The 19,356-nt window shown below is 43.3% G+C and overlaps 49 non-coding genes across 49 annotated transcripts; 24 read left to right on the top strand and 25 right to left on the bottom strand.

Annotated features, from left to right (window-relative positions):
* Positions 1 to 409: 409 nt before the first annotated feature.
* Trnay-gua (transfer RNA tyrosine (anticodon GUA)) lies at positions 410 to 498 on the bottom strand. The gene is given in 2 exon segments: positions 410 to 445; positions 462 to 498. It is a non-coding gene; the product is annotated as a tRNA-Tyr (tRNA).
* Positions 499 to 744: 246 nt separating this feature from the next.
* Positions 745 to 816, top strand: Trnaq-cug (transfer RNA glutamine (anticodon CUG)). The gene has a single exon. It is a non-coding gene; the product is annotated as a tRNA-Gln (tRNA).
* Positions 817 to 1,175: 359 nt separating this feature from the next.
* Positions 1,176 to 1,264, bottom strand: Trnay-gua (transfer RNA tyrosine (anticodon GUA)). The gene is given in 2 exon segments: positions 1,176 to 1,211; positions 1,228 to 1,264. It is a non-coding gene; the product is annotated as a tRNA-Tyr (tRNA).
* A 677-nt stretch (positions 1,265 to 1,941) lies between these two features.
* On the bottom strand, positions 1,942 to 2,030 carry Trnay-gua (transfer RNA tyrosine (anticodon GUA)). The gene is given in 2 exon segments: positions 1,942 to 1,977; positions 1,994 to 2,030. It is a non-coding gene; the product is annotated as a tRNA-Tyr (tRNA).
* A 248-nt stretch (positions 2,031 to 2,278) lies between these two features.
* On the top strand, positions 2,279 to 2,350 carry Trnaq-cug (transfer RNA glutamine (anticodon CUG)). The gene has a single exon. It is a non-coding gene; the product is annotated as a tRNA-Gln (tRNA).
* Positions 2,351 to 2,710: 360 nt separating this feature from the next.
* On the bottom strand, positions 2,711 to 2,799 carry Trnay-gua (transfer RNA tyrosine (anticodon GUA)). The gene is given in 2 exon segments: positions 2,711 to 2,746; positions 2,763 to 2,799. It is a non-coding gene; the product is annotated as a tRNA-Tyr (tRNA).
* A 247-nt stretch (positions 2,800 to 3,046) lies between these two features.
* Trnaq-cug (transfer RNA glutamine (anticodon CUG)) lies at positions 3,047 to 3,118 on the top strand. Its single transcript has one exon. It is a non-coding gene; the product is annotated as a tRNA-Gln (tRNA).
* A 357-nt stretch (positions 3,119 to 3,475) lies between these two features.
* Positions 3,476 to 3,564, bottom strand: Trnay-gua (transfer RNA tyrosine (anticodon GUA)). The gene is given in 2 exon segments: positions 3,476 to 3,511; positions 3,528 to 3,564. It is a non-coding gene; the product is annotated as a tRNA-Tyr (tRNA).
* A 248-nt stretch (positions 3,565 to 3,812) lies between these two features.
* Trnaq-cug (transfer RNA glutamine (anticodon CUG)) lies at positions 3,813 to 3,884 on the top strand. The gene has a single exon. It is a non-coding gene; the product is annotated as a tRNA-Gln (tRNA).
* Positions 3,885 to 4,243: 359 nt separating this feature from the next.
* Trnay-gua (transfer RNA tyrosine (anticodon GUA)) lies at positions 4,244 to 4,332 on the bottom strand. Its single transcript is given in 2 exon segments — positions 4,244 to 4,279; positions 4,296 to 4,332. It is a non-coding gene; the product is annotated as a tRNA-Tyr (tRNA).
* Positions 4,333 to 4,580: 248 nt separating this feature from the next.
* On the top strand, positions 4,581 to 4,652 carry Trnaq-cug (transfer RNA glutamine (anticodon CUG)). The gene has a single exon. It is a non-coding gene; the product is annotated as a tRNA-Gln (tRNA).
* Positions 4,653 to 5,010: 358 nt separating this feature from the next.
* On the bottom strand, positions 5,011 to 5,099 carry Trnay-gua (transfer RNA tyrosine (anticodon GUA)). Its single transcript is given in 2 exon segments — positions 5,011 to 5,046; positions 5,063 to 5,099. It is a non-coding gene; the product is annotated as a tRNA-Tyr (tRNA).
* Positions 5,100 to 5,347: 248 nt separating this feature from the next.
* Trnaq-cug (transfer RNA glutamine (anticodon CUG)) lies at positions 5,348 to 5,419 on the top strand. Its single transcript has one exon. It is a non-coding gene; the product is annotated as a tRNA-Gln (tRNA).
* Positions 5,420 to 5,777: 358 nt separating this feature from the next.
* Positions 5,778 to 5,866, bottom strand: Trnay-gua (transfer RNA tyrosine (anticodon GUA)). Its single transcript is given in 2 exon segments — positions 5,778 to 5,813; positions 5,830 to 5,866. It is a non-coding gene; the product is annotated as a tRNA-Tyr (tRNA).
* Positions 5,867 to 6,114: 248 nt separating this feature from the next.
* Positions 6,115 to 6,186, top strand: Trnaq-cug (transfer RNA glutamine (anticodon CUG)). The gene has a single exon. It is a non-coding gene; the product is annotated as a tRNA-Gln (tRNA).
* A 358-nt stretch (positions 6,187 to 6,544) lies between these two features.
* On the bottom strand, positions 6,545 to 6,633 carry Trnay-gua (transfer RNA tyrosine (anticodon GUA)). Its single transcript is given in 2 exon segments — positions 6,545 to 6,580; positions 6,597 to 6,633. It is a non-coding gene; the product is annotated as a tRNA-Tyr (tRNA).
* Positions 6,634 to 6,881: 248 nt separating this feature from the next.
* Positions 6,882 to 6,953, top strand: Trnaq-cug (transfer RNA glutamine (anticodon CUG)). The gene has a single exon. It is a non-coding gene; the product is annotated as a tRNA-Gln (tRNA).
* A 358-nt stretch (positions 6,954 to 7,311) lies between these two features.
* On the bottom strand, positions 7,312 to 7,400 carry Trnay-gua (transfer RNA tyrosine (anticodon GUA)). Its single transcript is given in 2 exon segments — positions 7,312 to 7,347; positions 7,364 to 7,400. It is a non-coding gene; the product is annotated as a tRNA-Tyr (tRNA).
* A 248-nt stretch (positions 7,401 to 7,648) lies between these two features.
* On the top strand, positions 7,649 to 7,720 carry Trnaq-cug (transfer RNA glutamine (anticodon CUG)). Its single transcript has one exon. It is a non-coding gene; the product is annotated as a tRNA-Gln (tRNA).
* Positions 7,721 to 8,078: 358 nt separating this feature from the next.
* Positions 8,079 to 8,167, bottom strand: Trnay-gua (transfer RNA tyrosine (anticodon GUA)). The gene is given in 2 exon segments: positions 8,079 to 8,114; positions 8,131 to 8,167. It is a non-coding gene; the product is annotated as a tRNA-Tyr (tRNA).
* Positions 8,168 to 8,415: 248 nt separating this feature from the next.
* On the top strand, positions 8,416 to 8,487 carry Trnaq-cug (transfer RNA glutamine (anticodon CUG)). Its single transcript has one exon. It is a non-coding gene; the product is annotated as a tRNA-Gln (tRNA).
* A 358-nt stretch (positions 8,488 to 8,845) lies between these two features.
* On the bottom strand, positions 8,846 to 8,934 carry Trnay-gua (transfer RNA tyrosine (anticodon GUA)). Its single transcript is given in 2 exon segments — positions 8,846 to 8,881; positions 8,898 to 8,934. It is a non-coding gene; the product is annotated as a tRNA-Tyr (tRNA).
* A 248-nt stretch (positions 8,935 to 9,182) lies between these two features.
* Positions 9,183 to 9,254, top strand: Trnaq-cug (transfer RNA glutamine (anticodon CUG)). Its single transcript has one exon. It is a non-coding gene; the product is annotated as a tRNA-Gln (tRNA).
* A 358-nt stretch (positions 9,255 to 9,612) lies between these two features.
* Trnay-gua (transfer RNA tyrosine (anticodon GUA)) lies at positions 9,613 to 9,701 on the bottom strand. Its single transcript is given in 2 exon segments — positions 9,613 to 9,648; positions 9,665 to 9,701. It is a non-coding gene; the product is annotated as a tRNA-Tyr (tRNA).
* Positions 9,702 to 9,949: 248 nt separating this feature from the next.
* Trnaq-cug (transfer RNA glutamine (anticodon CUG)) lies at positions 9,950 to 10,021 on the top strand. The gene has a single exon. It is a non-coding gene; the product is annotated as a tRNA-Gln (tRNA).
* Positions 10,022 to 10,379: 358 nt separating this feature from the next.
* Positions 10,380 to 10,468, bottom strand: Trnay-gua (transfer RNA tyrosine (anticodon GUA)). The gene is given in 2 exon segments: positions 10,380 to 10,415; positions 10,432 to 10,468. It is a non-coding gene; the product is annotated as a tRNA-Tyr (tRNA).
* A 248-nt stretch (positions 10,469 to 10,716) lies between these two features.
* Positions 10,717 to 10,788, top strand: Trnaq-cug (transfer RNA glutamine (anticodon CUG)). The gene has a single exon. It is a non-coding gene; the product is annotated as a tRNA-Gln (tRNA).
* A 358-nt stretch (positions 10,789 to 11,146) lies between these two features.
* Trnay-gua (transfer RNA tyrosine (anticodon GUA)) lies at positions 11,147 to 11,235 on the bottom strand. Its single transcript is given in 2 exon segments — positions 11,147 to 11,182; positions 11,199 to 11,235. It is a non-coding gene; the product is annotated as a tRNA-Tyr (tRNA).
* A 248-nt stretch (positions 11,236 to 11,483) lies between these two features.
* On the top strand, positions 11,484 to 11,555 carry Trnaq-cug (transfer RNA glutamine (anticodon CUG)). Its single transcript has one exon. It is a non-coding gene; the product is annotated as a tRNA-Gln (tRNA).
* A 358-nt stretch (positions 11,556 to 11,913) lies between these two features.
* Trnay-gua (transfer RNA tyrosine (anticodon GUA)) lies at positions 11,914 to 12,002 on the bottom strand. Its single transcript is given in 2 exon segments — positions 11,914 to 11,949; positions 11,966 to 12,002. It is a non-coding gene; the product is annotated as a tRNA-Tyr (tRNA).
* Positions 12,003 to 12,250: 248 nt separating this feature from the next.
* Trnaq-cug (transfer RNA glutamine (anticodon CUG)) lies at positions 12,251 to 12,322 on the top strand. The gene has a single exon. It is a non-coding gene; the product is annotated as a tRNA-Gln (tRNA).
* A 358-nt stretch (positions 12,323 to 12,680) lies between these two features.
* Positions 12,681 to 12,769, bottom strand: Trnay-gua (transfer RNA tyrosine (anticodon GUA)). The gene is given in 2 exon segments: positions 12,681 to 12,716; positions 12,733 to 12,769. It is a non-coding gene; the product is annotated as a tRNA-Tyr (tRNA).
* Positions 12,770 to 13,017: 248 nt separating this feature from the next.
* Positions 13,018 to 13,089, top strand: Trnaq-cug (transfer RNA glutamine (anticodon CUG)). The gene has a single exon. It is a non-coding gene; the product is annotated as a tRNA-Gln (tRNA).
* Positions 13,090 to 13,447: 358 nt separating this feature from the next.
* Positions 13,448 to 13,536, bottom strand: Trnay-gua (transfer RNA tyrosine (anticodon GUA)). The gene is given in 2 exon segments: positions 13,448 to 13,483; positions 13,500 to 13,536. It is a non-coding gene; the product is annotated as a tRNA-Tyr (tRNA).
* A 248-nt stretch (positions 13,537 to 13,784) lies between these two features.
* On the top strand, positions 13,785 to 13,856 carry Trnaq-cug (transfer RNA glutamine (anticodon CUG)). Its single transcript has one exon. It is a non-coding gene; the product is annotated as a tRNA-Gln (tRNA).
* Positions 13,857 to 14,214: 358 nt separating this feature from the next.
* Positions 14,215 to 14,303, bottom strand: Trnay-gua (transfer RNA tyrosine (anticodon GUA)). The gene is given in 2 exon segments: positions 14,215 to 14,250; positions 14,267 to 14,303. It is a non-coding gene; the product is annotated as a tRNA-Tyr (tRNA).
* Positions 14,304 to 14,551: 248 nt separating this feature from the next.
* On the top strand, positions 14,552 to 14,623 carry Trnaq-cug (transfer RNA glutamine (anticodon CUG)). The gene has a single exon. It is a non-coding gene; the product is annotated as a tRNA-Gln (tRNA).
* Positions 14,624 to 14,981: 358 nt separating this feature from the next.
* Positions 14,982 to 15,070, bottom strand: Trnay-gua (transfer RNA tyrosine (anticodon GUA)). Its single transcript is given in 2 exon segments — positions 14,982 to 15,017; positions 15,034 to 15,070. It is a non-coding gene; the product is annotated as a tRNA-Tyr (tRNA).
* A 248-nt stretch (positions 15,071 to 15,318) lies between these two features.
* On the top strand, positions 15,319 to 15,390 carry Trnaq-cug (transfer RNA glutamine (anticodon CUG)). The gene has a single exon. It is a non-coding gene; the product is annotated as a tRNA-Gln (tRNA).
* A 358-nt stretch (positions 15,391 to 15,748) lies between these two features.
* Trnay-gua (transfer RNA tyrosine (anticodon GUA)) lies at positions 15,749 to 15,837 on the bottom strand. Its single transcript is given in 2 exon segments — positions 15,749 to 15,784; positions 15,801 to 15,837. It is a non-coding gene; the product is annotated as a tRNA-Tyr (tRNA).
* Positions 15,838 to 16,085: 248 nt separating this feature from the next.
* Trnaq-cug (transfer RNA glutamine (anticodon CUG)) lies at positions 16,086 to 16,157 on the top strand. Its single transcript has one exon. It is a non-coding gene; the product is annotated as a tRNA-Gln (tRNA).
* A 358-nt stretch (positions 16,158 to 16,515) lies between these two features.
* Positions 16,516 to 16,604, bottom strand: Trnay-gua (transfer RNA tyrosine (anticodon GUA)). Its single transcript is given in 2 exon segments — positions 16,516 to 16,551; positions 16,568 to 16,604. It is a non-coding gene; the product is annotated as a tRNA-Tyr (tRNA).
* Positions 16,605 to 16,852: 248 nt separating this feature from the next.
* Positions 16,853 to 16,924, top strand: Trnaq-cug (transfer RNA glutamine (anticodon CUG)). Its single transcript has one exon. It is a non-coding gene; the product is annotated as a tRNA-Gln (tRNA).
* Positions 16,925 to 17,282: 358 nt separating this feature from the next.
* Trnay-gua (transfer RNA tyrosine (anticodon GUA)) lies at positions 17,283 to 17,371 on the bottom strand. The gene is given in 2 exon segments: positions 17,283 to 17,318; positions 17,335 to 17,371. It is a non-coding gene; the product is annotated as a tRNA-Tyr (tRNA).
* Positions 17,372 to 17,619: 248 nt separating this feature from the next.
* Trnaq-cug (transfer RNA glutamine (anticodon CUG)) lies at positions 17,620 to 17,691 on the top strand. Its single transcript has one exon. It is a non-coding gene; the product is annotated as a tRNA-Gln (tRNA).
* A 358-nt stretch (positions 17,692 to 18,049) lies between these two features.
* Positions 18,050 to 18,138, bottom strand: Trnay-gua (transfer RNA tyrosine (anticodon GUA)). The gene is given in 2 exon segments: positions 18,050 to 18,085; positions 18,102 to 18,138. It is a non-coding gene; the product is annotated as a tRNA-Tyr (tRNA).
* Positions 18,139 to 18,386: 248 nt separating this feature from the next.
* Trnaq-cug (transfer RNA glutamine (anticodon CUG)) lies at positions 18,387 to 18,458 on the top strand. Its single transcript has one exon. It is a non-coding gene; the product is annotated as a tRNA-Gln (tRNA).
* A 358-nt stretch (positions 18,459 to 18,816) lies between these two features.
* Positions 18,817 to 18,905, bottom strand: Trnay-gua (transfer RNA tyrosine (anticodon GUA)). Its single transcript is given in 2 exon segments — positions 18,817 to 18,852; positions 18,869 to 18,905. It is a non-coding gene; the product is annotated as a tRNA-Tyr (tRNA).
* A 248-nt stretch (positions 18,906 to 19,153) lies between these two features.
* Positions 19,154 to 19,225, top strand: Trnaq-cug (transfer RNA glutamine (anticodon CUG)). The gene has a single exon. It is a non-coding gene; the product is annotated as a tRNA-Gln (tRNA).
* Positions 19,226 to 19,356: the final 131 nt, after the last annotated feature.

Below are 19,356 nucleotides of genomic sequence, written 5' to 3'. Positions count from 1 at the left end.
AGCACTCTGGACTCTGAATCCAGCGATCCGAGTTCGAATCTCGGTGGAACCTTCGTTTAGTCTAAATTTTCTGTAATAAGCGTTTACTCGCCGATGAAGTAGCAGCGATAGGCTCAGGGGTGTAGTTTCTACGTTTGTATTAAAAACGAGATGTCTATGAAACGGCTGAATATTGGTACGACTATGTGACCTATATAGCACATTAAACGAGTAATGCCTGTAAGAGCAAGCAATTTTACTATAATTCGAAGAAATATCATTACTTACGAAGGCTAAGAATCCCATGATTATCAACTAGCTACTAGAAGCTGAGCAAATGAATTTCCTTTAAAATAGGTTTAAAACATAGGGAGGTTCTGACCGAGTGGGCATGCTCTGGAGCTCTTTGCTCCTGAGATTAGAAAAACAGTCCTCTGGGCCGGATTTGAACCAGCGACCTATGGATAACTGTGAATCCTCCACTACAGTCCACCGCTCTACCAACTGAGCTACACGAGGCTCTGCATACTTTCTTATTCGTACTGATTGCTTACGTCCGTCCCTGTCTTTCGTTTCCACACACTGCTACTCAGCGCTGCCATATAGACGCACAGGAAATGCAGTCATCGGCTGCAAGTGCAAACATTGCCCAGATTAAGTTTTATAATGCTCGATCGTGTCAATTAGGTTAATAAAATGCAAGTAGAAGTGTTCTGAAGTACGTCAGAACACTGCTAAGTGTATTACGAGTCCATTCTCCTGTCTGGTTCCATGGTGTAACGGTTAGCACTCTGGACTCTGAATCCAGCGATCCGAGTTCGAATCTCGGTGGAACCCTTCGTTTAGTCTAAATTTTCTGTAATAAGCGTTTCTCGCCGATGAAGTAGCAGCGATAGGCTCAGGGGTGTAGTTTCTACGTTTGTATTAAAAACGAGATGTCTATGAAACGGCTGAATATTGGTACGACTATGTGACCTATATAGCACATTAAACGAGTAATGCCTGTAAGAGCAAGCAATTTTACTATAATTCGAAGAAATATCATTATCCTACGAAGGCTAAGAATCCCATGATTATCAACTAGCTACTAGAAGCTGAGCAAATGAATTTCCTTTAAAATAGGGTTTAAAACATAGGGAGGTTCTGACCGAGTGGGCATGCTCTGAGCCTCTTTGCTCCTGAGATTAGAAAAACAGTCCTCTGGGCCGGATTTGAACCAGCGACCTATGGATAACTGTGAATCCTCCACTACAGTCCACCGCTCTACCAACTGAGCTACCAGAGGCTCTGCATACTTTCTTATTCGTACTGATTGCTTTACGTCCGTCCCTGTCTTTCGTTTCCACACACTGCTACTCAGCGCTGCCATATAGACGCACAGGAAATGCAGTCATCGGCTGCAAGTGCAAACATTGCCCAGATTAAGTTTTATAATGCTCGATCGTGTCAATTAGGTTAAAAAATGCAAGTAGGAAGTGTCTGAAGTACGTCAGAACACTGCTAAGTGTATTTACGAGTCCCATTCTCCTGTCTGGTTCCATGGTGTAACGGTTAGCACTCTGGACTCTGAATCCAGCGATCCGAGTTCGAATCTCGGTGAACCTTCGTTTAGTCTAAATTTTCTGTAATAAGCGTTTCTCGCCGATGAAGTAGCAGCGATAGGCTCAGGGGTGTAGTTTCTACGTTTGTATTAAAAACGAGATGTCTATGAAACGGCTGAATATTGGTACGACTATGTGACCTATATAGCACATTAAACGAGTAATGCCTGTAAGAGCAAGCAATTTTACTATAATTCGAAGAAATATCATTATCCTACGAAGGCTAAGAATCCCATGATTATCAACTAGCTACTAGAAGCTGAGCAAATGAATTTCCTTTAAAATAGGTTTAAAACATAGGGAGGTTCTGACCGAGTGGGCATGCTCTGGAGCCTCTTTGCTCCTGAGATTAGAAAAACAGTCCTCTGGGCCGGATTTGAACCAGCGACCTATGGATAACTGTGAATCCTCCACTACAGTCCACCGCTCTACCAACTGAGCTACCAGAGGCTCTGCATACTTTCTTATTCGTACTGATTGCTTTACGTCCGTCCCTGTCTTTCGTTTCCACACACTGCTACTCAGCGCTGCCATATAGACGCACAGGAAATGCAGTCATCGGCTGCAAGTGCAAACATTGCCCAGATTAAGTTTTATAATGCTCGATCGTGTCAATTAGGTTAAAAAATGCAAGTAGGAAGTGTCTGAAGTACGTCAGAACACTGCTAAGTGTATTTACGAGTCCATTTCTCCTGTCTGGTTCCATGGTGTAACGGTTAGCACTCTGGACTCTGAATCCAGCGATCCGAGTTCGAATCTCGGTGGAACCTTCGTTTAGTCTAAATTTTCTGTAATAAGCGTTTCTCGCCGATGAAGTAGCAGCGATAGGCTCAGGGGTGTAGTTTCTACGTTTGTATTAAAAACGAGATGTCTATGAAACGGGCTGAATATTGGTACGACTATGTGACCTATATAGCACATTAAACGAGTAATGCCTGTAAGAGCAAGCAATTTTACTATAATTCGAAGAAATATCATTATCCTACGAAGGCTAAGAATCCCATGATTATCAACTAGCTACTAGAAGCTGAGCAAATGAATTTCCTTTAAAATAGGTTTAAAAACATAGGGAGGTTCTGACCGAGTGGGCATGCTCTGGAGCCTCTTTGCTCCTGAGATTAGAAAAACAGTCCTCTGGGCCGGATTTGAACCAGCGACCTATGGATAACTGTGAATCCTCCACTACAGTCCACCGCTCTACCAACTGAGCTACCAGAGGCTCTGCATACTTTCTTATTCGTACTGATTGCTTTACGTCCGTCCCTGTCTTTCGTTTCCACACACTGCTACTCAGCGCTGCATATAGACGCACAGGAAATGCAGTCATCGGCTGCAAGTGCAAACATTGCCCAGATTAAGTTTTATAATGCTCGATCGTGTCAATTAGGTTAAAAAATGCAAGTAGGAAGTGTCTGAAGTACGTCAGAACACTGCTAAGTGTATTTACGAGTCCCATTCTCCTGTCTGGTTCCATGGTGTAACGGTTAGCACTCTGGACTCTGAATCCAGCGATCCGAGTTCGAATCTCGGTGGAACCTTCGTTTAGTCTAAATTTTCTGTAATAAGCGTTTCTCGCCGATGAAGTAGCAGCGATAGGCTCAGGGGTGTAGTTTCTACGTTTGTATTAAAAACGAGATGTCTATGAAACGGCTGAATATTGGTACGACTATGTGACCTATATAGCACATTAAACGAGTAATGCCTGTAAGAGCAAGCAATTTTACTATAATTCGAAGAAATATCATTATCCTACGAAGGCTAAGAATCCCATGATTATCAACTAGCTACTAGAAGCTGAGCAAATGAATTTCTTTAAAATAGGTTTAAAACATAGGGAGGTTCTGACCGAGTGGGCATGCTCTGGAGCCTCTTTGCTCCTGAGATTAGAAAAACAGTCCTCTGGGCCGGATTTGAACCAGCGACCTATGGATAACTGTGAATCCTCCACTACAGTCCACCGCTCTACCAACTGAGCTACCAGAGGCTCTGCATACTTTCTTATTCGTACTGATTGCTTTACGTCCGTCCCTGTCTTTCGTTTCCACACACTGCTACTCAGCGCTGCCATATAGACGCACAGGAAATGCAGTCATCGGCTGCAAGTGCAAACATTGCCCAGATTAAGTTTTATAATGCTCGATCGTGTCAATTAGGTTAAAAAATGCAAGTAGGAAGTGTCTGAAGTACGTCAGAACACTGCTAAGTGTATTTACGAGTCCCATTCTCCTGTCTGGTTCCATGGTGTAACGGTTAGCACTCTGGACTCTGAATCCAGCGATCCGAGTTCGAATCTCGGTGGAACCTTCGTTTAGTCTAAATTTTCTGTAATAAGCGTTTCTCGCCGATGAAGTAGCAGCGATAGGCTCAGGGGTGTAGTTTCTACGTTTGTATTAAAAACGAGATGTCTATGAAACGGCTGAATATTGGTACGACCTATGTGACCTATATAGCACATTAAACGAGTAATGCCTGTAAGAGCAAGCAATTTTACTATAATTCGAAGAAATATCATTATCCTACGAAGGCTAAGAATCCCATGATTATCAACTAGCTACTAGAAGCTGAGCAAATGAATTTCCTTTAAAATAGGTTTAAAACATAGGGAGGTTCTGACCGAGTGGGCATGCTCTGGAGCCTCTTTGCTCCTGAGATTAGAAAAACAGTCCTCTGGGCCGGATTTGAACCAGCGACCTATGGATAACTGTGAATCCTCCACTACAGTCCACCGCTCTACCAACTGAGCTACCAGAGGCTCTGCATACTTTCTTATTCGTACTGATTGCTTTACGTCCGTCCCTGTCTTTCGTTTCCACACACTGCTACTCAGCGCTGCCATATAGACGCACAGGAAATGCAGTCATCGGCTGCAAGTGCAAACATTGCCCAGATTAAGTTTTATAATGCTCGATCGTGTCAATTAGGTTAAAAAATGCAAGTAGGAAGTGTCTGAAGTACGTCAGAACACTGCTAAGTGTATTTACGAGTCCCATTCTCCTGTCTGGTTCCATGGTGTAACGGTTAGCACTCTGGACTCTGAATCCAGCGATCCGAGTTCGAATCTCGGTGGAACCTTCGTTTAGTCTAAATTTTCTGTAATAAGCGTTTCTCGCCGATGAAGTAGCAGCGATAGGCTCAGGGGTGTAGTTTCTACGTTTGTATTAAAAACGAGATGTCTATGAAACGGCTGAATATTGGTACGACTATGTGACCTATATAGCACATTAAACGAGTAATGCCTGTAAGAGCAAGCAATTTTACTATAATTCGAAGAAATATCATTATCCTACGAAGGCTAAGAATCCCATGATTATCAACTAGCTACTAGAAGCTGAGCAAATGAATTTCCTTTAAAATAGGTTTAAAACATAGGGAGGTTCTGACCGAGTGGGCATGCTCTGGAGCCTCTTTGCTCCTGAGATTAGAAAAACAGTCCTCTGGGCCGGATTTGAACCAGCGACCTATGGATAACTGTGAATCCTCCACTACAGTCCACCGCTCTACCAACTGAGCTACCAGAGGCTCTGCATACTTTCTTATTCGTACTGATTGCTTTACGTCCGTCCCTGTCTTTCGTTTCCACACACTGCTACTCAGCGCTGCCATATAGACGCACAGGAAATGCAGTCATCGGCTGCAAGTGCAAACATTGCCCAGATTAAGTTTTATAATGCTCGATCGTGTCAATTAGGTTAAAAAATGCAAGTAGGAAGTGTCTGAAGTACGTCAGAACACTGCTAAGTGTATTTACGAGTCCCATTCTCCTGTCTGGTTCCATGGTGTAACGGTTAGCACTCTGGACTCTGAATCCAGCGATCCGAGTTCGAATCTCGGTGGAACCTTCGTTTAGTCTAAATTTTCTGTAATAAGCGTTTCTCGCCGATGAAGTAGCAGCGATAGGCTCAGGGGTGTAGTTTCTACGTTTGTATTAAAAACGAGATGTCTATGAAACGGCTGAATATTGGTACGACTATGTGACCTATATAGCACATTAAACGAGTAATGCCTGTAAGAGCAAGCAATTTTACTATAATTCGAAGAAATATCATTATCCTACGAAGGCTAAGAATCCCATGATTATCAACTAGCTACTAGAAGCTGAGCAAATGAATTTCCTTTAAAATAGGTTTAAAACATAGGGAGGTTCTGACCGAGTGGGCATGCTCTGGAGCCTCTTTGCTCCTGAGATTAGAAAAACAGTCCTCTGGGCCGGATTTGAACCAGCGACCTATGGATAACTGTGAATCCTCCACTACAGTCCACCGCTCTACCAACTGAGCTACCAGAGGCTCTGCATACTTTCTTATTCGTACTGATTGCTTTACGTCCGTCCCTGTCTTTCGTTTCCACACACTGCTACTCAGCGCTGCCATATAGACGCACAGGAAATGCAGTCATCGGCTGCAAGTGCAAACATTGCCCAGATTAAGTTTTATAATGCTCGATCGTGTCAATTAGGTTAAAAAATGCAAGTAGGAAGTGTCTGAAGTACGTCAGAACACTGCTAAGTGTATTTACGAGTCCCATTCTCCTGTCTGGTTCCATGGTGTAACGGTTAGCACTCTGGACTCTGAATCCAGCGATCCGAGTTCGAATCTCGGTGGAACCTTCGTTTAGTCTAAATTTTCTGTAATAAGCGTTTCTCGCCGATGAAGTAGCAGCGATAGGCTCAGGGGTGTAGTTTCTACGTTTGTATTAAAAACGAGATGTCTATGAAACGGCTGAATATTGGTACGACTATGTGACCTATATAGCACATTAAACGAGTAATGCCTGTAAGAGCAAGCAATTTTACTATAATTCGAAGAAATATCATTATCCTACGAAGGCTAAGAATCCCATGATTATCAACTAGCTACTAGAAGCTGAGCAAATGAATTTCCTTTAAAATAGGTTTAAAACATAGGGAGGTTCTGACCGAGTGGGCATGCTCTGGAGCCTCTTTGCTCCTGAGATTAGAAAAACAGTCCTCTGGGCCGGATTTGAACCAGCGACCTATGGATAACTGTGAATCCTCCACTACAGTCCACCGCTCTACCAACTGAGCTACCAGAGGCTCTGCATACTTTCTTATTCGTACTGATTGCTTTACGTCCGTCCCTGTCTTTCGTTTCCACACACTGCTACTCAGCGCTGCCATATAGACGCACAGGAAATGCAGTCATCGGCTGCAAGTGCAAACATTGCCCAGATTAAGTTTTATAATGCTCGATCGTGTCAATTAGGTTAAAAAATGCAAGTAGGAAGTGTCTGAAGTACGTCAGAACACTGCTAAGTGTATTTACGAGTCCCATTCTCCTGTCTGGTTCCATGGTGTAACGGTTAGCACTCTGGACTCTGAATCCAGCGATCCGAGTTCGAATCTCGGTGGAACCTTCGTTTAGTCTAAATTTTCTGTAATAAGCGTTTCTCGCCGATGAAGTAGCAGCGATAGGCTCAGGGGTGTAGTTTCTACGTTTGTATTAAAAACGAGATGTCTATGAAACGGCTGAATATTGGTACGACTATGTGACCTATATAGCACATTAAACGAGTAATGCCTGTAAGAGCAAGCAATTTTACTATAATTCGAAGAAATATCATTATCCTACGAAGGCTAAGAATCCCATGATTATCAACTAGCTACTAGAAGCTGAGCAAATGAATTTCCTTTAAAATAGGTTTAAAACATAGGGAGGTTCTGACCGAGTGGGCATGCTCTGGAGCCTCTTTGCTCCTGAGATTAGAAAAACAGTCCTCTGGGCCGGATTTGAACCAGCGACCTATGGATAACTGTGAATCCTCCACTACAGTCCACCGCTCTACCAACTGAGCTACCAGAGGCTCTGCATACTTTCTTATTCGTACTGATTGCTTTACGTCCGTCCCTGTCTTTCGTTTCCACACACTGCTACTCAGCGCTGCCATATAGACGCACAGGAAATGCAGTCATCGGCTGCAAGTGCAAACATTGCCCAGATTAAGTTTTATAATGCTCGATCGTGTCAATTAGGTTAAAAAATGCAAGTAGGAAGTGTCTGAAGTACGTCAGAACACTGCTAAGTGTATTTACGAGTCCCATTCTCCTGTCTGGTTCCATGGTGTAACGGTTAGCACTCTGGACTCTGAATCCAGCGATCCGAGTTCGAATCTCGGTGGAACCTTCGTTTAGTCTAAATTTTCTGTAATAAGCGTTTCTCGCCGATGAAGTAGCAGCGATAGGCTCAGGGGTGTAGTTTCTACGTTTGTATTAAAAACGAGATGTCTATGAAACGGCTGAATATTGGTACGACTATGTGACCTATATAGCACATTAAACGAGTAATGCCTGTAAGAGCAAGCAATTTTACTATAATTCGAAGAAATATCATTATCCTACGAAGGCTAAGAATCCCATGATTATCAACTAGCTACTAGAAGCTGAGCAAATGAATTTCCTTTAAAATAGGTTTAAAACATAGGGAGGTTCTGACCGAGTGGGCATGCTCTGGAGCCTCTTTGCTCCTGAGATTAGAAAAACAGTCCTCTGGGCCGGATTTGAACCAGCGACCTATGGATAACTGTGAATCCTCCACTACAGTCCACCGCTCTACCAACTGAGCTACCAGAGGCTCTGCATACTTTCTTATTCGTACTGATTGCTTTACGTCCGTCCCTGTCTTTCGTTTCCACACACTGCTACTCAGCGCTGCCATATAGACGCACAGGAAATGCAGTCATCGGCTGCAAGTGCAAACATTGCCCAGATTAAGTTTTATAATGCTCGATCGTGTCAATTAGGTTAAAAAATGCAAGTAGGAAGTGTCTGAAGTACGTCAGAACACTGCTAAGTGTATTTACGAGTCCCATTCTCCTGTCTGGTTCCATGGTGTAACGGTTAGCACTCTGGACTCTGAATCCAGCGATCCGAGTTCGAATCTCGGTGGAACCTTCGTTTAGTCTAAATTTTCTGTAATAAGCGTTTCTCGCCGATGAAGTAGCAGCGATAGGCTCAGGGGTGTAGTTTCTACGTTTGTATTAAAAACGAGATGTCTATGAAACGGCTGAATATTGGTACGACTATGTGACCTATATAGCACATTAAACGAGTAATGCCTGTAAGAGCAAGCAATTTTACTATAATTCGAAGAAATATCATTATCCTACGAAGGCTAAGAATCCCATGATTATCAACTAGCTACTAGAAGCTGAGCAAATGAATTTCCTTTAAAATAGGTTTAAAACATAGGGAGGTTCTGACCGAGTGGGCATGCTCTGGAGCCTCTTTGCTCCTGAGATTAGAAAAACAGTCCTCTGGGCCGGATTTGAACCAGCGACCTATGGATAACTGTGAATCCTCCACTACAGTCCACCGCTCTACCAACTGAGCTACCAGAGGCTCTGCATACTTTCTTATTCGTACTGATTGCTTTACGTCCGTCCCTGTCTTTCGTTTCCACACACTGCTACTCAGCGCTGCCATATAGACGCACAGGAAATGCAGTCATCGGCTGCAAGTGCAAACATTGCCCAGATTAAGTTTTATAATGCTCGATCGTGTCAATTAGGTTAAAAAATGCAAGTAGGAAGTGTCTGAAGTACGTCAGAACACTGCTAAGTGTATTTACGAGTCCCATTCTCCTGTCTGGTTCCATGGTGTAACGGTTAGCACTCTGGACTCTGAATCCAGCGATCCGAGTTCGAATCTCGGTGGAACCTTCGTTTAGTCTAAATTTTCTGTAATAAGCGTTTCTCGCCGATGAAGTAGCAGCGATAGGCTCAGGGGTGTAGTTTCTACGTTTGTATTAAAAACGAGATGTCTATGAAACGGCTGAATATTGGTACGACTATGTGACCTATATAGCACATTAAACGAGTAATGCCTGTAAGAGCAAGCAATTTTACTATAATTCGAAGAAATATCATTATCCTACGAAGGCTAAGAATCCCATGATTATCAACTAGCTACTAGAAGCTGAGCAAATGAATTTCCTTTAAAATAGGTTTAAAACATAGGGAGGTTCTGACCGAGTGGGCATGCTCTGGAGCCTCTTTGCTCCTGAGATTAGAAAAACAGTCCTCTGGGCCGGATTTGAACCAGCGACCTATGGATAACTGTGAATCCTCCACTACAGTCCACCGCTCTACCAACTGAGCTACCAGAGGCTCTGCATACTTTCTTATTCGTACTGATTGCTTTACGTCCGTCCCTGTCTTTCGTTTCCACACACTGCTACTCAGCGCTGCCATATAGACGCACAGGAAATGCAGTCATCGGCTGCAAGTGCAAACATTGCCCAGATTAAGTTTTATAATGCTCGATCGTGTCAATTAGGTTAAAAAATGCAAGTAGGAAGTGTCTGAAGTACGTCAGAACACTGCTAAGTGTATTTACGAGTCCCATTCTCCTGTCTGGTTCCATGGTGTAACGGTTAGCACTCTGGACTCTGAATCCAGCGATCCGAGTTCGAATCTCGGTGGAACCTTCGTTTAGTCTAAATTTTCTGTAATAAGCGTTTCTCGCCGATGAAGTAGCAGCGATAGGCTCAGGGGTGTAGTTTCTACGTTTGTATTAAAAACGAGATGTCTATGAAACGGCTGAATATTGGTACGACTATGTGACCTATATAGCACATTAAACGAGTAATGCCTGTAAGAGCAAGCAATTTTACTATAATTCGAAGAAATATCATTATCCTACGAAGGCTAAGAATCCCATGATTATCAACTAGCTACTAGAAGCTGAGCAAATGAATTTCCTTTAAAATAGGTTTAAAACATAGGGAGGTTCTGACCGAGTGGGCATGCTCTGGAGCCTCTTTGCTCCTGAGATTAGAAAAACAGTCCTCTGGGCCGGATTTGAACCAGCGACCTATGGATAACTGTGAATCCTCCACTACAGTCCACCGCTCTACCAACTGAGCTACCAGAGGCTCTGCATACTTTCTTATTCGTACTGATTGCTTTACGTCCGTCCCTGTCTTTCGTTTCCACACACTGCTACTCAGCGCTGCCATATAGACGCACAGGAAATGCAGTCATCGGCTGCAAGTGCAAACATTGCCCAGATTAAGTTTTATAATGCTCGATCGTGTCAATTAGGTTAAAAAATGCAAGTAGGAAGTGTCTGAAGTACGTCAGAACACTGCTAAGTGTATTTACGAGTCCCATTCTCCTGTCTGGTTCCATGGTGTAACGGTTAGCACTCTGGACTCTGAATCCAGCGATCCGAGTTCGAATCTCGGTGGAACCTTCGTTTAGTCTAAATTTTCTGTAATAAGCGTTTCTCGCCGATGAAGTAGCAGCGATAGGCTCAGGGGTGTAGTTTCTACGTTTGTATTAAAAACGAGATGTCTATGAAACGGCTGAATATTGGTACGACTATGTGACCTATATAGCACATTAAACGAGTAATGCCTGTAAGAGCAAGCAATTTTACTATAATTCGAAGAAATATCATTATCCTACGAAGGCTAAGAATCCCATGATTATCAACTAGCTACTAGAAGCTGAGCAAATGAATTTCCTTTAAAATAGGTTTAAAACATAGGGAGGTTCTGACCGAGTGGGCATGCTCTGGAGCCTCTTTGCTCCTGAGATTAGAAAAACAGTCCTCTGGGCCGGATTTGAACCAGCGACCTATGGATAACTGTGAATCCTCCACTACAGTCCACCGCTCTACCAACTGAGCTACCAGAGGCTCTGCATACTTTCTTATTCGTACTGATTGCTTTACGTCCGTCCCTGTCTTTCGTTTCCACACACTGCTACTCAGCGCTGCCATATAGACGCACAGGAAATGCAGTCATCGGCTGCAAGTGCAAACATTGCCCAGATTAAGTTTTATAATGCTCGATCGTGTCAATTAGGTTAAAAAATGCAAGTAGGAAGTGTCTGAAGTACGTCAGAACACTGCTAAGTGTATTTACGAGTCCCATTCTCCTGTCTGGTTCCATGGTGTAACGGTTAGCACTCTGGACTCTGAATCCAGCGATCCGAGTTCGAATCTCGGTGGAACCTTCGTTTAGTCTAAATTTTCTGTAATAAGCGTTTCTCGCCGATGAAGTAGCAGCGATAGGCTCAGGGGTGTAGTTTCTACGTTTGTATTAAAAACGAGATGTCTATGAAACGGCTGAATATTGGTACGACTATGTGACCTATATAGCACATTAAACGAGTAATGCCTGTAAGAGCAAGCAATTTTACTATAATTCGAAGAAATATCATTATCCTACGAAGGCTAAGAATCCCATGATTATCAACTAGCTACTAGAAGCTGAGCAAATGAATTTCCTTTAAAATAGGTTTAAAACATAGGGAGGTTCTGACCGAGTGGGCATGCTCTGGAGCCTCTTTGCTCCTGAGATTAGAAAAACAGTCCTCTGGGCCGGATTTGAACCAGCGACCTATGGATAACTGTGAATCCTCCACTACAGTCCACCGCTCTACCAACTGAGCTACCAGAGGCTCTGCATACTTTCTTATTCGTACTGATTGCTTTACGTCCGTCCCTGTCTTTCGTTTCCACACACTGCTACTCAGCGCTGCCATATAGACGCACAGGAAATGCAGTCATCGGCTGCAAGTGCAAACATTGCCCAGATTAAGTTTTATAATGCTCGATCGTGTCAATTAGGTTAAAAAATGCAAGTAGGAAGTGTCTGAAGTACGTCAGAACACTGCTAAGTGTATTTACGAGTCCCATTCTCCTGTCTGGTTCCATGGTGTAACGGTTAGCACTCTGGACTCTGAATCCAGCGATCCGAGTTCGAATCTCGGTGGAACCTTCGTTTAGTCTAAATTTTCTGTAATAAGCGTTTCTCGCCGATGAAGTAGCAGCGATAGGCTCAGGGGTGTAGTTTCTACGTTTGTATTAAAAACGAGATGTCTATGAAACGGCTGAATATTGGTACGACTATGTGACCTATATAGCACATTAAACGAGTAATGCCTGTAAGAGCAAGCAATTTTACTATAATTCGAAGAAATATCATTATCCTACGAAGGCTAAGAATCCCATGATTATCAACTAGCTACTAGAAGCTGAGCAAATGAATTTCCTTTAAAATAGGTTTAAAACATAGGGAGGTTCTGACCGAGTGGGCATGCTCTGGAGCCTCTTTGCTCCTGAGATTAGAAAAACAGTCCTCTGGGCCGGATTTGAACCAGCGACCTATGGATAACTGTGAATCCTCCACTACAGTCCACCGCTCTACCAACTGAGCTACCAGAGGCTCTGCATACTTTCTTATTCGTACTGATTGCTTTACGTCCGCCCCTGTCTTTCGTTTCCACACACTGCTACTCAGCGCTGCCATATAGACGCACAGGAAATGCAGTCATCGGCTGCAAGTGCAAACATTGCCCAGATTAAGTTTTATAATGCTCGATCGTGTCAATTAGGTTAAAAAATGCAAGTAGGAAGTGTCTGAAGTACGTCAGAACACTGCTAAGTGTATTTACGAGTCCCATTCTCCTGTCTGGTTCCATGGTGTAACGGTTAGCACTCTGGACTCTGAATCCAGCGATCCGAGTTCGAATCTCGGTGGAACCTTCGTTTAGTCTAAATTTTCTGTAATAAGCGTTTCTCGCCGATGAAGTAGCAGCGATAGGCTCAGGGGTGTAGTTTCTACGTTTGTATTAAAAACGAGATGTCTATGAAACGGCTGAATATTGGTACGACTATGTGACCTATATAGCACATTAAACGAGTAATGCCTGTAAGAGCAAGCAATTTTACTATAATTCGAAGAAATATCATTATCCTACGAAGGCTAAGAATCCCATGATTATCAACTAGCTACTAGAAGCTGAGCAAATGAATTTCCTTTAAAATAGGTTTAAAACATAGGGAGGTTCTGACCGAGTGGGCATGCTCTGGAGCCTCTTTGCTCCTGAGATTAGAAAAACAGTCCTCTGGGCCGGATTTGAACCAGCGACCTATGGATAACTGTGAATCCTCCACTACAGTCCACCGCTCTACCAACTGAGCTACCAGAGGCTCTGCATACTTTCTTATTCGTACTGATTGCTTTACGTCCGTCCCTGTCTTTCGTTTCCACACACTGCTACTCAGCGCTGCCATATAGACGCACAGGAAATGCAGTCATCGGCTGCAAGTGCAAACATTGCCCAGATTAAGTTTTATAATGCTCGATCGTGTCAATTAGGTTAAAAAATGCAAGTAGGAAGTGTCTGAAGTACGTCAGAACACTGCTAAGTGTATTTACGAGTCCCATTCTCCTGTCTGGTTCCATGGTGTAACGGTTAGCACTCTGGACTCTGAATCCAGCGATCCGAGTTCGAATCTCGGTGGAACCTTCGTTTAGTCTAAATTTTCTGTAATAAGCGTTTCTCGCCGATGAAGTAGCAGCGATAGGCTCAGGGGTGTAGTTTCTACGTTTGTATTAAAAACGAGATGTCTATGAAACGGCTGAATATTGGTACGACTATGTGACCTATATAGCACATTAAACGAGTAATGCCTGTAAGAGCAAGCAATTTTACTATAATTCGAAGAAATATCATTATCCTACGAAGGCTAAGAATCCCATGATTATCAACTAGCTACTAGAAGCTGAGCAAATGAATTTCCTTTAAAATAGGTTTAAAACATAGGGAGGTTCTGACCGAGTGGGCATGCTCTGGAGCCTCTTTGCTCCTGAGATTAGAAAAACAGTCCTCTGGGCCGGATTTGAACCAGCGACCTATGGATAACTGTGAATCCTCCACTACAGTCCACCGCTCTACCAACTGAGCTACCAGAGGCTCTGCATACTTTCTTATTCGTACTGATTGCTTTACGTCCGTCCCTGTCTTTCGTTTCCACACACTGCTACTCAGCGCTGCCATATAGACGCACAGGAAATGCAGTCATCGGCTGCAAGTGCAAACATTGCCCAGATTAAGTTTTATAATGCTCGATCGTGTCAATTAGGTTAAAAAATGCAAGTAGGAAGTGTCTGAAGTACGTCAGAACACTGCTAAGTGTATTTACGAGTCCCATTCTCCTGTCTGGTTCCATGGTGTAACGGTTAGCACTCTGGACTCTGAATCCAGCGATCCGAGTTCGAATCTCGGTGGAACCTTCGTTTAGTCTAAATTTTCTGTAATAAGCGTTTCTCGCCGATGAAGTAGCAGCGATAGGCTCAGGGGTGTAGTTTCTACGTTTGTATTAAAAACGAGATGTCTATGAAACGGCTGAATATTGGTACGACTATGTGACCTATATAGCACATTAAACGAGTAATGCCTGTAAGAGCAAGCAATTTTACTATAATTCGAAGAAATATCATTATCCTACGAAGGCTAAGAATCCCATGATTATCAACTAGCTACTAGAAGCTGAGCAAATGAATTTCCTTTAAAATAGGTTTAAAACATAGGGAGGTTCTGACCGAGTGGGCATGCTCTGGAGCCTCTTTGCTCCTGAGATTAGAAAAACAGTCCTCTGGGCCGGATTTGAACCAGCGACCTATGGATAACTGTGAATCCTCCACTACAGTCCACCGCTCTACCAACTGAGCTACCAGAGGCTCTGCATACTTTCTTATTCGTACTGATTGCTTTACGTCCGTCCCTGTCTTTCGTTTCCACACACTGCTACTCAGCGCTGCCATATAGACGCACAGGAAATGCAGTCATCGGCTGCAAGTGCAAACATTGCCCAGATTAAGTTTTATAATGCTCGATCGTGTCAATTAGGTTAAAAAATGCAAGTAGGAAGTGTCTGAAGTACGTCAGAACACTGCTAAGTGTATTTACGAGTCCCATTCTCCTGTCTGGTTCCATGGTGTAACGGTTAGCACTCTGGACTCTGAATCCAGCGATCCGAGTTCGAATCTCGGTGGAACCTTCGTTTAGTCTAAATTTTCTGTAATAAGCGTTTCTCGCCGATGAAGTAGCAGCGATAGGCTCAGGGGTGTAGTTTCTACGTTTGTATTAAAAACGAGATGTCTATGAAACGGCTGAATATTGGTACGACTATGTGACCTATATAGCACATTAAACGAGTAATGCCTGTAAGAGCAAGCAATTTTACTATAATTCGAAGAAATATCATTATCCTACGAAGGCTAAGAATCCCATGATTATCAACTAGCTACTAGAAGCTGAGCAAATGAATTTCCTTTAAAATAGGTTTAAAACATAGGGAGGTTCTGACCGAGTGGGCATGCTCTGGAGCCTCTTTGCTCCTGAGATTAGAAAAACAGTCCTCTGGGCCGGATTTGAACCAGCGACCTATGGATAACTGTGAATCCTCCACTACAGTCCACCGCTCTACCAACTGAGCTACCAGAGGCTCTGCATACTTTCTTATTCGTACTGATTGCTTTACGTCCGTCCCTGTCTTTCGTTTCCACACACTGCTACTCAGCGCTGCCATATAGACGCACAGGAAATGCAGTCATCGGCTGCAAGTGCAAACATTGCCCAGATTAAGTTTTATAATGCTCGATCGTGTCAATTAGGTTAAAAAATGCAAGTAGGAAGTGTCTGAAGTACGTCAGAACACTGCTAAGTGTATTTACGAGTCCCATTCTCCTGTCTGGTTCCATGGTGTAACGGTTAGCACTCTGGACTCTGAATCCAGCGATCCGAGTTCGAATCTCGGTGGAACCTTCGTTTAGTCTAAATTTTCTGTAATAAGCGTTTCTCGCCGATGAAGTAGCAGCGATAGGCTCAGGGGTGTAGTTTCTACGTTTGTATTAAAAACGAGATGTCTATGAAACGGCTGAATATTGGTACGACTATGTGACCTATATAGCACATTAAACGAGTAATGCCTGTAAGAGCAAGCAATTTTACTATAATTCGAAGAAATATCATTATCCTACGAAGGCTAAGAATCCCATGATTATCAACTAGCTACTAGAAGCTGAGCAAATGAATTTCCTTTAAAATAGGTTTAAAACATAGGGAGGTTCTGACCGAGTGGGCATGCTCTGGAGCCTCTTTGCTCCTGAGATTAGAAAAACAGTCCTCTGGGCCGGATTTGAACCAGCGACCTATGGATAACTGTGAATCCTCCACTACAGTCCACCGCTCTACCAACTGAGCTACCAGAGGCTCTGCATACATTCTTATTCGTACTGATTGCTTTACGTCCGTCCCTGTCTTTCGTTTCCACACACTGCTACTCAGCGCTGCCATATAGACGCACAGGAAATGCAGTCATCGGCTGCAAGTGCAAACATTGCCCAGATTAAGTTTTATAATGCTCGATCGTGTCAATTAGGTTAAAAAATGCAAGTAGGAAGTGTCTGAAGTACGTCAGAACACTGCTAAGTGTATTTACGAGTCCCATTCTCCTGTCTGGTTCCATGGTGTAACGGTTAGCACTCTGGACTCTGAATCCAGCGATCCGAGTTCGAATCTCGGTGGAACCTTCGTTTAGTCTAAATTTTCTGTAATAAGCGTTTCTCGCCGATGAAGTAGCAGCGATAGGCTCAGGGGTGTAGTTTCTACGTTTGTATTAAAAACGAGATGTCTATGAAACGGCTGAATATTGGTACGACTATGTGACCTATATAGCACATTAAACGAGTAATGCCTGTAAGAGCAAGCAATTTTACTATAATTCGAAGAAATATCATTATCCTACGAAGGCTAAGAATCCCATGATTATCAACTAGCTACTAGAAGCTGAGCAAATGAATTTCCTTTAAAATAGGTTTAAAACATAGGGAGGTTCTGACCGAGTGGGCATGCTCTGGAGCCTCTTTGCTCCTGAGATTAGAAAAACAGTCCTCTGGGCCGGATTTGAACCAGCGACCTATGGATAACTGTGAATCCTCCACTACAGTCCACCGCTCTACCAACTGAGCTACCAGAGGCTCTGCATACTTTCTTATTCGTACTGATTGCTTTACGTCCGTCCCTGTCTTTCGTTTCCACACACTGCTACTCAGCGCTGCCATATAGACGCACAGGAAATGCAGTCATCGGCTGCAAGTGCAAACATTGCCCAGATTAAGTTTTATAATGCTCGATCGTGTCAATTAGGTTAAAAAATGCAAGTAGGAAGTGTCTGAAGTACGTCAGAACACTGCTAAGTGTATTTACGAGTCCCATTCTCCTGTCTGGTTCCATGGTGTAACGGTTAGCACTCTGGACTCTGAATCCAGCGATCCGAGTTCGAATCTCGGTGGAACCTTCGTTTAGTCTAAATTTTCTGTAATAAGCGTTTCTCGCCGATGAAGTAGCAGCGATAGGCTCAGGGGTGTAGTTTCTACGTTTGTATTAAAAACGAGATGTCTATGAAACGGCTGAATATTGGTACGACTATGTGACCTATATAGCACATTAAACGAGTAATGCCTGTAAGAGCAAGCAATTTTACTATAATTCGAAGAAATATCATTATCCTACGAAGGCTAAGAATCCCATGATTATCAACTAGCTACTAGAAGCTGAGCAAATGAATTTCCTTTAAAATAGGTTTAAAACATAGGGAGGTTCTGACCGAGTGGGCATGCTCTGGAGCCTCTTTGCTCCTGAGATTAGAAAAACAGTCCTCTGGGCCGGATTTGAACCAGCGACCTATGGATAACTGTGAATCCTCCACTACAGTCCACCGCTCTACCAACTGAGCTACCAGAGGCTCTGCATACATTCTTATTCGTACTGATTGCTTTACGTCCGTCCCTGTCTTTCGTTTCCACACACTGCTACTCAGCGCTGCCATATAGACGCACAGGAAATGCAGTCATCGGCTGCAAGTGCAAACATTGCCCAGATTAAGTTTTATAATGCTCGATCGTGTCAATTAGGTTAAAAAATGCAAGTAGGAAGTGTCTGAAGTACGTCAGAACACTGCTAAGTGTATTTACGAGTCCCATTCTCCTGTCTGGTTCCATGGTGTAACGGTTAGCACTCTGGACTCTGAATCCAGCGATCCGAGTTCGAATCTCGGTGGAACCTTCGTTTAGTCTAAATTTTCTGTAATAAGCGTTTCTCGCCGATGAAGTAGCAGCGATAGGCTCAGGGGTGTAGTTTCTACGTTTGTATTAAAAACGAGATGTCTATGAAACGGCTGAATATTGGTACGACTATGTGACCTATATAGCACATTAAACGAGTAATGCCTGTAAGAGCAAGCAATTTTACTATAATTCGAAGAAATATCATTATCCTACGAAGGCTAAGAATCCCATGATTATCAACTAGCTACTAGAAGCTGAGCAAATGAATTTCCTTTAAAATAGGTTTAAAACATAGGGAGGTTCTGACCGAGTGGGCATGCTCTGGAGCCTCTTTGCTCCTGAGATTAGAAAAACAGTCCTCTGGGCCGGATTTGAACCAGCGACCTATGGATAACTGTGAATCCTCCACTACAGTCCACCGCTCTACCAACTGAGCTACCAGAGGCTCTGCATACTTTCTTATTCGTACTGATTGCTTTACGTCCGTCCCTGTCTTTCGTTTCCACACACTGCTACTCAGCGCTGCCATATAGACGCACAGGAAATGCAGTCATCGGCTGCAAGTGCAAACATTGCCCAGATTAAGTTTTATAATGCTCGATCGTGTCAATTAGGTTAAAAAATGCAAGTAGGAAGTGTCTGAAGTACGTCAGAACACTGCTAAGTGTATTTACGAGTCCCATTCTCCTGTCTGGTTCCATGGTGTAACGGTTAGCACTCTGGACTCTGAATCCAGCGATCCGAGTTCGAATCTCGGTGGAACCTTCGTTTAGTCTAAATTTTCTGTAATAAGCGTTTCTCGCCGATGAAGTAGCAGCGATAGGCTCAGGGGTGTAGTTTCTACGTTTGTATTAAAAACGAGATGTCTATGAAACGGCTGAATATTGGTACGACTA

Source organism: Schistocerca serialis, unplaced genomic scaffold, assembly GCF_023864345.2.
Source record: "Schistocerca serialis cubense isolate TAMUIC-IGC-003099 unplaced genomic scaffold, iqSchSeri2.2 HiC_scaffold_506, whole genome shotgun sequence".
Classification (NCBI taxonomy): Eukaryota; Metazoa; Arthropoda; class Insecta; order Orthoptera; family Acrididae; genus Schistocerca; species Schistocerca serialis.
Note: the sequence above shows the minus strand (reverse complement) of the source record. Positions and strands in the feature narration are given on the sequence as shown.